Below are 12,986 nucleotides of genomic sequence, written 5' to 3'. Positions count from 1 at the left end.
CCACGCTACATCGGCCTGCTCTGACTACCATTGTATGAACACAAACACATTCCTCAAAATATATTTTTCTGTCTTCCACAGAAGTGGAAGTCATATACAGGTTCTGAATGACATAAGGGTAAATAAATGATGACCCTTTTTTAGATGAACTCCTTAAAATGGGCACTGGTAAACACAAATTCTAATACAGTATGAAGAATGTTATCCCATCACAACGTATCAAAAGGAAAAGGACCCCTTGGGTCCAGATGGTGCAGTTACAGTACCAAGGGTCAGAGGTCAATTAAAGAGGTCCGAGGTCGAGCCTTAATGTTATTTATTTTGATGTTACAATCCTCTCATTGAGCAGGATTTGATTTGGGGGTCAACCATACATAAGGGCACTTGCCTATACACAAGGCCACACCTCCCGGCTGTTTAAATACACACTACCCTGCCCATCACTAATTACAGCCAAATCTCTCAATGATCATTACATCTCTACAAACACAAAAAACAAGCACGAGTCTGAAGATTAATATTCCGCCAATTCAACTGGTATACAGAGACACTGGGCAGACCAGATTAGAGATGGAGTCTTAACTCAGCGCAGATTACCAATCAACTCATCACTCATTACAAGCGGCCTACAGACCAGATTAACCAATCTCCCACTCTCACGTCACGCTGGATTTAATTACTTGTCACACCAGCCGGTTCATGCATAAAGACTATTTACTGTATCTTACTTTCCCCTGTAATATCAAAACAAGATCCTACAGTACATATGGATACACTCCTACCCAATATTGCTGTCAGAATATATTACATTTAGGCGTTTAGCATGGAATTTGACAGCATTTAAAGTTTTCTGTTTCGGGAAGGAATTCTACATTAGAGATCACTTCATGAAAACATCACTGGAGAACACATTCATTTTATGTATTTTTTTATTTGTTGCTTAGGTGGCGTGTAAATATTCCTACACATTTGCCTGCAGCACAAAGAAGAGACAGGACTTTTTGGTGTACAAACGAAATTTGCTCCCATACATGATAGGAGAATGCTTTACAACGGAAACTGATTGTGTTTAACATTCTTTATTTCTTTAGTTCACTTAAAATAAGGAACAGCATATTTTTCTCAATTGTACCAGAGTATAAGATTATTATTGCAGTGAAGTACAGTAAAGGATTGCCAACTTGAAAAACTAAAACTATAAATACACTGTACCTTAACAATACTTATTCTGTCATCATTTACTCATACCTGGATGACTTTCTTTCTTCTTCAGAACACAAAAGGAGATGTTTTAAAAAATGTTGGTAACAGAACAACACTATTCACTTCTATTGTATGGACACAAAACCAATGCAAGGGAATGGGGTTTACAACATTCTTAAAAATATCTCCTTTTGTGTTCTGCGGAAGAAAGAAAATCAAACAGGTTTGAAATGAACTTCAATACTGTTCACAATTGAGACACACATACACAAGACTAAATATTCTCTAAAAAATTTTAAATCTCAATGATGGATTCACAAACATTGGACTCAACCAAGCGGAAAAAGTTATGGCTCAGGATATGTGAGTAAAGTCAATTGTGTTTCATTTAAATAAATGTAGTATCAGGTATTTCTCCGGAAATTGCTCAAGAAATAAGACAATTGTTAAAATACTTTAAGAGTATGGAGCTGTAAAATGAATGTAGATCGTGAAGGTAAAATAATCTGGATTCGGGTAAATTTGATAAGAAATGTTGTGTTCATAGAATATATAGATTTTTTATGGCAGACTTAACAAATATGAGGTCATATTATGACAGTGTTTAGATCATATAAACTCGTACGGTTTAATTTGTATGTTTTAGTATGATTTGCTTTCATGCCAGTGACGTTAGTTTTAGGGGTGGGGTTAGGGGCTCTTCAGTATCGCATAATCGTAGGCTTTTTTGTACTCTTCAGCCATCTTGTCAGATGGTCCCCATGAGATCAGATCGGAGATTAGGGATTTTCTTTTCAGAAGAAATATTTAAGATGCAGAAGATTTAAACAAACATTTCCATTTGCTCTTTACTTAACATCATTGATGTCAAGTGGAAATAATTGAAATATTAAAGAGATCTCAATTGAGTTTTTTCTTTTACATGGTTTAAATTCCTTTCTCTGTTCCTCTCCACAAACATACTGTTCCTTAGGAACTTTCATCATAATGTTTCTCAAATAAGTCTTGCAAGTAAACAAAAGCTGTTTCAGTAATGGCTGAAACCACAGGACAAGCCAGTCAAAGACAACAGCATTGTACAAACTGTGACACAAATCCACAACCTCTTCATCTACTGACGGATGAATATGTTTGTGACAGTGTATACTTGTATGTTTAGTGAGAACCGGCAGTAGTTATTTAGTGGGTAAGCCAGGGGCTGATTAATTAAGCATATGTACAATATGGGCTCTTTTTGAAATTAGTACCTTTAATGATGGCTACATGCTTCCAATCAGGCAGTTTAAAGGCAAACCAGCTGCCTGAACTTGGCAATGGAGTTGACCCCCCCCCCCCACGGCAACCCACGTGGTCTGTCAATAAGGTGATATTATAAGAATTGTAAAGACTTCTGTTACAGGAAGAGCACATAACTACAAAACAACAAATAACTACAATCTGAGAGAAAAGCACACAAAACATTGCTGTCCTTGCATAAACACACACAGCTCTGAATGGGGGAAACAAGAGGCTGTGATCACTGGAAAGATTCCATGCACATGTAGCATGTTAATGAAAAGGAAATATTCATATAAGGGGAAAACAAACTATTGGGAAAGTGCTCATTAGACCTTATTAATAAATGCAAGTGCTGGTAATTAGCGAAAGGACCTTGGAGTTTGCGTTTCTTCTTTTCACTGCATCTTTTTGTGTTTGTTTATTTGTTTTTTCTTGTTGTTTTTTTAAGTTGATTCCGCAGCGTTCCCTTGCTCCGAGTGTTGGCCTGATCTTCCCGCCCCTTCACTTCCTCCATAGACCCTGCCATTTCCTTTCATCGGCGCACTGCCGTTCCCACTCTTCGCTCATCCCTGTGCCCAGAGGAGGGCCACTGGTCCAGTCACTCTCCCTCTGCAGACAGTCCTGACTCTGGATCTTTCTTCCCATTCATCCATCATTCCATCCATCCATCTATTCCAATCCAAGGCCCGAAGGCTCAGACCCACTTCTTCCTAAACTTACGCCCTCAGAGCTCAAAAACACACGCACACACTCCATATGCACTGCGACATCTAGGGGCTTATGTTAAGCTCCATTAAATTTGGAAAAATGGGTTATTTAACTTCGGAAAATGTCTATTTTTATTGAAATACAATAATGTACAACGTTGGTTAAGAATAAATGAAGTTATAATAATAGAAAATTTAAATCCTAATAAATAAATGAGACAATATGAGATGCATTGTTCTAAAGAAGAATAAGGTACTTCACTTTAGCACAGGTGGTAACTAAAATCATGCACGATGTCTGAATATGAAAATGGATTTTTATGTGTCTTATTCAAAACAGAAGCAAATAGGAATGAAAAGCAGACTGTCTATGTCTATGATTATTTCAATGCAACAAAATACCCACTGGATGACCAATTAATATAAACGAGACATAAAATTTATTCAAAATGATTCTCAGTTTATGTCACAGGAATTTACTGGCACAAACTTCACATGTATTTCTTCATTACATCTCTGCCTGTTTAATTATTAACTGTATATCTGAAAAAATGAACATAAAAATACTCTCAGATGACTTTTAAAAAGTATTAGCTAATTGCAGCTAAAGAAAGTTTTTTTCCCTCTTCCTTTCTCCTTTTTTGCATTGTACCATCTGACTTGTTCTGCTTTCATGTCACTTCATTACATTTAATTTATTAATGTCCAATACTTAATGTGCCAAAAATGTCAGATTCAAAGCTGTGAAAATGGGGCACTTTTTTCAGCTGATAAGGAGAGGCTCAAGCTGTTTGGAGCCTGTTGTTTTGGCGAGCGAGAGAGAGAGAGAGAGAGAGAGAGAGAGAGAGATGAGAAAGAACCAGTGAAGGGAGTGTATCTCTCACAAAAACATAAAGGCATGACAAAACTATCATGCCAAAGGACACAAATTGCAAACAACAACTTGATGTAAACAAAAGAAAATACAACACCTTTCCAGTTTATCAGATACACTTTCAAATATCAGTTTATTCCTTTCAGAGTGATTACATTTTGTCATTGCAAATCATTTGTCACTCATTCGTCGTAATGAGAAAAGTACAACTTTACTGTGTAGAACAAGTGGGTTTAAAAGTTCCTGTCGAAATTGAATTCAAAATTAAATTTATTTGGATTTAAATCTTCAGGATTTTTATAAACTTCACAACATAGTAACAACACAGCACAAATATTAATTATTTCTTGAAAATATTTATTTTCATTGGAACATTCTCAAATCATGCTGGGACAACAGATCTTCTGGTTTTGCACAAACTTGTGGAGTTTATGCCAGCTCGACTGCATGCTGTCATTAAAGCAAAAAGCCATTGCAAGACATTTCAAAAATCGAAATCAAATGAAATAATAATTTAACTAAACAGTAGAGAAGGAGCGGGTATATTTCCAGCAAAACACAATCCGGTTAACTCAAAGAGGGACTGCGGTCCTTATGCAACAAATCAACAGTGACAAACACGCTCCCTGGAAGCCGGCTGAAACGTCCCCTCATTAATCGATTGGCTCTCAGGGTTTGTCCTTGACATCTGTCCGTCCCTCATCACTACTAATTGATCGCATATCGATTATCTTTTCTCACTAACAGGCCACAAAATGAGACTGTTTTTGCTATAACCGAGATAATGTGAAGCAACGGATCCAATACTGCAGTTCTTTTCAGGTATTGTAAAACCATCCGCAATTTTGCATTGGCTTGGTTAGCTCATAGAGTAGTTAATTAAAGGCCTGCTTTACATCTCTTTGATGTCCTCTAAAACCCATTAATGCACGTCAACGGCCGTCACACAAAAGCAACTCCTCCAGATGAGTGAAATGATCTGATTCTTTCATCGTGCAAAGACGCTTTGCATATAAAACCGTAAAAAAATAAACGCATTATGTTTTGGTTTTCTTACTGTTTTACGTGTACTTTGAGCCCAGTGTTATGTAATTAAAAGTAATTAAACTACAAATTAAAATATTCAGTGTGCTACCAATAGAAAGTGAAGAGGCTATAATCATTGTTAATAGCAGGGCAAAGAGCCTCTCAGAAACACAGAGAATGGAGCAGATTCAGATATTAAGCATTTAAAGAACTGTGTTTGTGTGAGTGAGTGAGAGAAATTTTTTTTAATGCATGTGCATGTTATGTTTGCAAGACATAAGCATTTGTATTCACTGTACATGCAAATACCTCTATTCTCTTTAGCTTCATGATGCAGATGGTTTTTGTGTATCTATTGTTTTTAGCTTCCTGTTGTTCTGTTAATAATGTGCTTTTGTGCATGGTGTTCCAGATTATTAAACCAACTACTAGTAGCCTGCCATTTTGTAATACAAAATTAACTTAAAGTAAATCGCCAGAGAATAAGGGTTGTGTTGTGTAAAACCTCCTACTGAATAGCTGAATTACAGAAGAGGCTTTATTCAATTATGACTGTACTGAAAAAAGAAGAAACAAAACTACAAGACAACAAAATGATTTAAGCCTTGTAATAAAAAATTTAGTTTTTTAATATTAGCCTTAAAACAGAGAAACATGTAAATGCAAAGAATGCAAATAATAACATATGGTGCAAAAATCTAAATAGTAGTGGTCATAGATCTATATATCTTACTATCTAAATCCAGCAAGGTGTTTCATTTACAATTTACATTTAAGCTTTTAGTATAAGTTTTTAATCAAAGTCACTTTTTATTCAAAGTTCAACAATGTGATTTATCCTTGGGAGATAAAAACATGTTTGAACAATTTATATAAAGTTAGTATGTAAAATGTATAGTGTATAAAATGTATATATAAATTATAAGGTAACAAATAAATTGTAAATGTGTCCTGTGGTGTGACATAGCAACAATGAAAAAACAAACTATTAGTATATCATTGTTTTATATTATTAATGTTTATATTTATCATATGGCATTAATTTATTTTGCCATCACACCATAGGACAAATTTACATATTAGTCAATAGTGTATGTTTTTGTGAATTGCCTGAAAAAGATTTAACTATTGAACTATGGCAGCAAAAAACTTTTGAGCCTTTTGACAAATCAAAACGACAACAATGACATAATTGAGTTCGCTTTTTCATCTATTTTCTTTTGTTTTCTTCAGCTGTCCATGAACAAGTCTAGAGATTTCTCTATTCGTAGACACAAAAATAAAAACATACGCAATCACCCATCTCTAACATCTCATGCACACGGACGCACACGAACACATAAAAACTATCGTTTCTATAGTAACAACACTCAAGAGCCAATTTCTCGTACCATTTGCCCATTTCATTAATTATATCTTTGTGCAGGGTAGTACAGAACAGCACACACACACACACACACCACTCCCCCCTTTCCCCCGACCAAATCCTGAGCTGCGGATGTAAGGCTGTCCATGTCGCGGACAAACAGAAGCATTGTTTGGGCCAGCCGGTCCAGGTCCCCCTGCCCCCCGCCTCTAAGTAGAGTCCCAGGGAGCAGGCGGACGGAGAAACAAAATGAGCGTTTTCCCTAATGAGCTGCTGCCTGTCAGCTACAGTTAGACACTCAACAGAGAGAGAGAGAGAGAGAGAGAGAGAGGCAACATCCACAACCCAATGAACACGCACTTTTATTCAAACTTGTGTATTCCTAGTCTAATGGTTCCTGGGAGAAGAAAAAGTGGGGCGATATAGTTTGTTAAGGAAATGAGTGTTTGTACAGTGTCAATACATTTTCACTTTCCAAAATACACTTAAATTTGGACTTTTTTATTATCACATACACACGCACTCTGCAGATATGGTTTGAGGAGACTGGGTTATGATTCATTGTTTTCTCTGATTCAGTTCATATAGAGCTTTTAGTGTCTCAAAGTATTCTTGGCAAGCAAACAAAAACTTTTTAAGTCCACTGATGCCGCTCAAAGTGTTCACAGCAAAATACAAATTCTGTCATCGTTTACTTATCATCTTTTCATTTCAAACCAAAGACTTACTTCCGCAAAATACCCCAAAATGTTATTTAAAGAATGTTGTTAACTGGCCCCCATTCACTTGCATTGGTGCCGACACTGTTTCAATATCAACTTTCTTTCTTTTATCTTACTTTGCGTCCTGTGGAAAGGAGGAAACAAAGTCATCCATGTTTGGAAGGACATGAGGGTGAGAAAACTGAATTTTTTGGGTGAACTATCCCTTAAAGGGAATAATATCTATACGTTAAAATGTTATTATATAAGGTATATTTTTTTAACAAAAAAATTAAATAATGATAAATAAATAAATAAAAACTAAATAGAATGTTAATACAGTGTGACATTAAAAACATTTAGCCACAAAACATTGATTTTTTTAAAGAAAGTTCTAGTAATATTCTTTTACAATAGCAGAATTATATTAAGAATTAATTTGGCATTGCATGTAAGTTGCTTTTCTTTTAGTTAGTAACTCCTCAAAACGGCATACAGTACCTAGACCAACAACAATCTTTTATTGAACCACAAATACGGACAATCTTTGATTACTGCAAATATTCCTATTTGAGAATTGCAAGAATGAAATTGTAGAACACAACTGAGGTCCACATGCTTCCAGTGGCTAAGGTATAAAGGAGATCAGATGTTGACATACAACCTGCTTCTTCATTTAGAAGGGAGGAGATGCTAGGTGAGCATTTAACTCATGAGCTATAGGCTTCATAAATATCTTATGTAGGAAACTTTAATACCGGCAAGAACAATAGCTCAAGGTTCTACAGGAAAAAATCTGTTTCAGCATTACAGCGTGAAGAATGAATGAATTCAAATGTGCCCAAAGCTTTCAACACTAGAGTTTGGATATGTTTAAAGGTGCAAGGTGTGTAATTTTGGAGTATCTATTGACAGATATACAATATAATATACATAACTATGTCTTCAGAGGTGTATGAAGACCTTGCATAATGGAGCGTTATGATTTTATTACCTTAGAATGAGCTATTTCTATATACATGCACGCAGGTCTCCTTGTATGGAATTCGTCATGTTGTTTCTACAGTAGCCCTAAACGGACAAACCGCTCTACAGAGCATGTTTCACAAATACGTTACTTACTTCCGCAAAGAAGTGAAAACATGACGACACCTTAGTAATGTGTCAGCCATCGTAGAGTTTCGAGGGGGAGATGTGGAGTGGGCTGTTGGCTGCAATTTGCAACTTCACCGCTACATTTCATACACTGGACCTTTGCTTGCTACAACATTTGAAACACAGAATTCAAATCAGAATCAAACTCCACATCATGACATCATCAAAACACATCCTCTGATGAGTTGAGCATGTGTATGATGAGTTTGTATTGACACACGTGTACACGTGTGCTGGGGGTTCAGATGTATGAACATTACTTACAGTGACTGAGTCCTGCTGGCCAGCGCATATGTTTGGTATGTTTCTTTCCCGCCGTTATGAGAATGTGCAAAACGGCCCTCACACGATGACAGCCATCTGTCTGTCTTCACTCTCACGTGATAAGAGGGGGGTCAGTCACTCTATGGATAGATCAATAATCTGATCATACAAAGCATAAAGATGCACAAAACAGTATGCTTAACCAATAACTTCCACATGCAAACAAGCTGTACCATTGAAACAAATTGCCAGAGAGAAAGAACCTCAAGTTGGGTGTGATCGAAATGGTGCACCAACACAGCTTTTATAGGGCCATCTTAAAGAACGGCCATTTAATAACTGCATAAAGTAATTGTTAGGCCAGATGATGATACTCTAAAGAGTTCAATATGCAGAAATAAACATATATTTTTATTATAAATGGCCTACCAGTCTTATCTGTCATACACCCATAGTTGGCATGCACACCTCTGGGCAGAGGGTGGTTGGTTGAAGATGCTAAAATATAGTCACAGTTTAGTAAAGGAGAGCTGTGGCAGGCTCTGGATTGAGATCATTTCAGATATGAGCTATGATATGAGTGTAAAGGCTCAGAGTTGTTTGTCATGAGTTACAACATAAAATGTACCTAGTCTAGTCTGTGTGAAAAGCTCTATCAATGAGTAGAGAGTTTGAAAGACACAACACAGAGGCAGATGATAAAGAGGGGCTCTAATGGGTAATGGATCATTGTGGAGTATAAAAAGACTATATTGTAAAAGCAGAGAGTGATGGACAGGTTGCCAAATAGGTGAGACTGAACAAAAAAATGATGCAGTTGCATTCTCCTCCCACGTTGTAGGAACGTGCAGTATTTGATGTGTCAAAATGACTAATTGAAATAAAATATAAGTATATTAAAAAAGCATACTGTTCATGTTTGGCTGATAAATTTACCATGTTTTTAAGATCAAACAGCCTTTAAATGGATTTGGCAATTACAATTACTTTAAAGCGCAACATAATATTTGCCCGTATGCCGTTTGGTTGCACGCATTAAAACAAAGGGTTATAAATGTTCATTTGCATCTTGTCTAGACATTACATCACGTTTATCCTTTTGTTTTACATAAACAATGTATTGACCCAGTACGAGCAGGGGTAGCATCTCCAACTACGGTGTAAAAACATGAAACACTCTTTTGTCTTGGGGAAATGAACGCACATGGGAATTCTGAAAATTACATCATCTGTCTTCGCTGAAAATATCCAGAACCAGCCCAACTTTTGCACCTGCACAGTTCAAGGTGAGGAAGCAAGCGGGAAATGGCTGTTATGACTGCAAGTTTATTTACGAGTAAACTGAATGCATTTTGACGAAAAGCGATTTAGCTTTCAGATGTGAGACTATCAACAGGTGGCAAACATGCTATCACAAACTTAAAGTACCTATGTTTAACTATCTGAACAGCATCCAGGTTATCCCAAATTTATGTAAAACCTTACTTGCAATAAATACTAGCTTCCGATAAAAGAACGAGCTCTTAATAAATGAATAAAGTGAAAATATAATAGAAATCTTTTTATAATTGTCCACATTGTTATTATGTGGTTGTGTTTCAGTACGTTAAGCTGTTTCATTATAATGGACGTATGCAGGGAAGAAATACTTAACGTGAGATTTATCACGTTATCCTTTAAAACAGGTCTCGATCAGCTTCATTACAAGGTTCTTCAGCAGTAAATTTGAGCTCACCTGGTCGTTGATTAGGTACGTTAAAGCTCTTTAAGCGTTTTAGACAGTCATCCGACTCGGCTCTTCCCAAACGCAGATTCAGGTTTACAAGCCACTTTTATCTCAGTTGCTCAGTCAATACTCGCTATTCCCACCTTCAAGAACTTCAACTGTTTCTAAACAACAAATGATGTTTTATTAACAAAGTTCGGGAGGAACCTAAGCATATAAATCAGCCCGATGTTCCATCAGCAGTAATCACCTATCAGCCGAGCACGCTATCTCTACTTAATTATCTAGGCTGGTTCACCATCAGCAATCACCTATCAGCCGAGCACGTAATCTCTACTTAATGATCTAGGCTGGTTCACCATCAGCAATCACCGTATCTACCCTATCAGCTCCTGCAAGCTCTATCATAAATAGACAAACAATCTTACCTGTTGCATCTTGTCAGATAAGCATCCCTCCTCCACCCCAGCTCCTCTCATTTTTCTAAAGTCCCGCAGGACCCCCGGGGGGGTGTGTTCTGGGCTCGAGCCGGTTCCGAGCCCGGAGCACTTGCTCTGAGCAGGGTAGAGTGCTCCGGGTTCGGATAGATCCGGCGGGCTCGGAGCCCACTCCCTGCACAACACGCCAAATACGCATAACCTTCATTCCCATGCTTTACCATCTATCCCAACAAGGAGCTGTTTATTAGCGAGGGCGAACTCGTGAAAAACACCTTTCATGGTTTGATCGATTTTGAACAGTCAAAAACGAGGCAAAACCCAGGTATTTTGAGTTTGTTATAGTGAATTCCTATGGAGAACATGCACCGCATTGTAAGCGTCGCAAGACGATTAAATCACGCAAATTTGATTTTTAAACAAATATCAGTTAAAAAAAATGTATTCTCACTATTAACTAGTTGCATATTAGCATGCATATTATTAGCATACTAGGTGTTTATTAGTATTCATAAAGCACATATTCCGCCTGACCATATTCTACATGCCTAATCTTACCCAATTAACCTGACAACTACCTCACTAATTATTTAAGCACCAAATTAGGAGTTTATTGAGGCAGAAGTCAAACAAATAATAATAGCAAGAGAATTGAAACTCAAAGTAAAGTGTGACTGAAACATGTTACAGATCATTATTTTAGTCGTTTCAAACTTAACCATTCGTTAATTTTTATGCTTAAAGAAATCTCATCATTACAGGGGAAGAGTCCAAACATTACCGTACACATCTTGTTTACTTGGCAACTCTTCAGCCAACAGTCCACTGTACAGTTAGTGGACTTTAAACACAACTCTTTACAAAAATCAAGAGTTAGGGTCCTAATCAGGGTGGGCAGAATGTGGAGGGGGGTCATGGGTATGAGAGGGGAAGGAGGTAAAGCGAGGACAGACATACACTTTCTCTCCAATTACCATAAAATGACTCTTCTTCAACACCAGGAACATCCGGTGCGTCATGATGCTCTCACAATACAGAGTTAGTGTAATCACAATAAAAGCAGATTGTTATTTATATTTTAGAATCTGGTGTGCGCAGTGAAAGCCAGATGTACAGTATATGATTATTCTTAATGATCTTTTATGCAATGGGATTAAACGGAGAAAAAGATGCCAGTTGAGTTTCAAGCAAGATCTCAAATATCGTCTTAAATAATGCTCAAGAAATCAAAGTCTTAAACAACTCAGGTATTTAAATAAAAACTAACATTTCTCATCCAACTGCTTCAAGACCAAATGATATCAACTTTGTTTTTCATATTAATTGCAAGGCAGTGTTCTGTTGTTGAATGTCAACAACTGTCTCATCCTCGACGACAAGATCCACGCAGATGACGAAAGACTAAAGCAACTGTTTGAAAGTCAATTCCAAAGGAAAACAATGGACTTGGCAACCCTGACAATGTTAACTTTTATAAGTTCATCCGTTCATCATAATTAATTCACATTTAGGTCATTCCAATCCATATCAATGGCTTTGGACTTCTGTAGACAACTTATTTAGGACTGACAGCCAAAGTCTTCAGTTTCAATGTATAGAAAGAAAAACAACAGCAACAAAACCATCTTGTCTTGTACCGCAAGAAATAGTTGGGAACAACATACAATAAATAATTAAAAAGTATTAATTTATGTGTGAAGCATTTAAACACAACTTTGCAAAACTGCAATTAACAGGAAGCCTTTAAGAAAAAAGAAAGATATTAAACAACGTGAGGAGCAGATTTTTTAAAAGAACATTATTTGTCAAACGTCATTCTTGACCTCCAAACTTAATTTCCAGACCCCAAACATCTTCATGAATATACAATCATACATTTTTAAGTACCGAAACAATTTAATTCATAAACCCCAGCACAGCAGGATAAACAAATACACCATAAGACATGATGCATTGTTTTGATTTATCTTCTCCTTTTTGACTTTGGAAGGAATTATGCCAATAAAATAAAACCAGTGACTTTGGCAAGGCCATCTCATAATCACAGAGACACAACTCACAATTCCGCCATCTCATCAGTCTAACACGTCCGTGGATCACTATCCAATTATTTTCCCAGGATGTTTTGCTAGCTCCACATTTACAGCAATGTCCTCTGGGTCATCACTTTAGAAAGTCAAGCAATGTCTTCCACACATATACCCACAATCCTGCTGTTAAAGAAACAATAAGGTGTGTCCAGTGTTATA

The sequence above is a fragment of the Barbatula barbatula genome (genome assembly GCF_947034865.1).
Source record: "Barbatula barbatula genome assembly, chromosome: 2".
In the NCBI taxonomy this organism is placed as follows: Eukaryota; Metazoa; Chordata; class Actinopteri; order Cypriniformes; family Nemacheilidae; genus Barbatula; species Barbatula barbatula.
Note: the sequence above shows the minus strand (reverse complement) of the source record.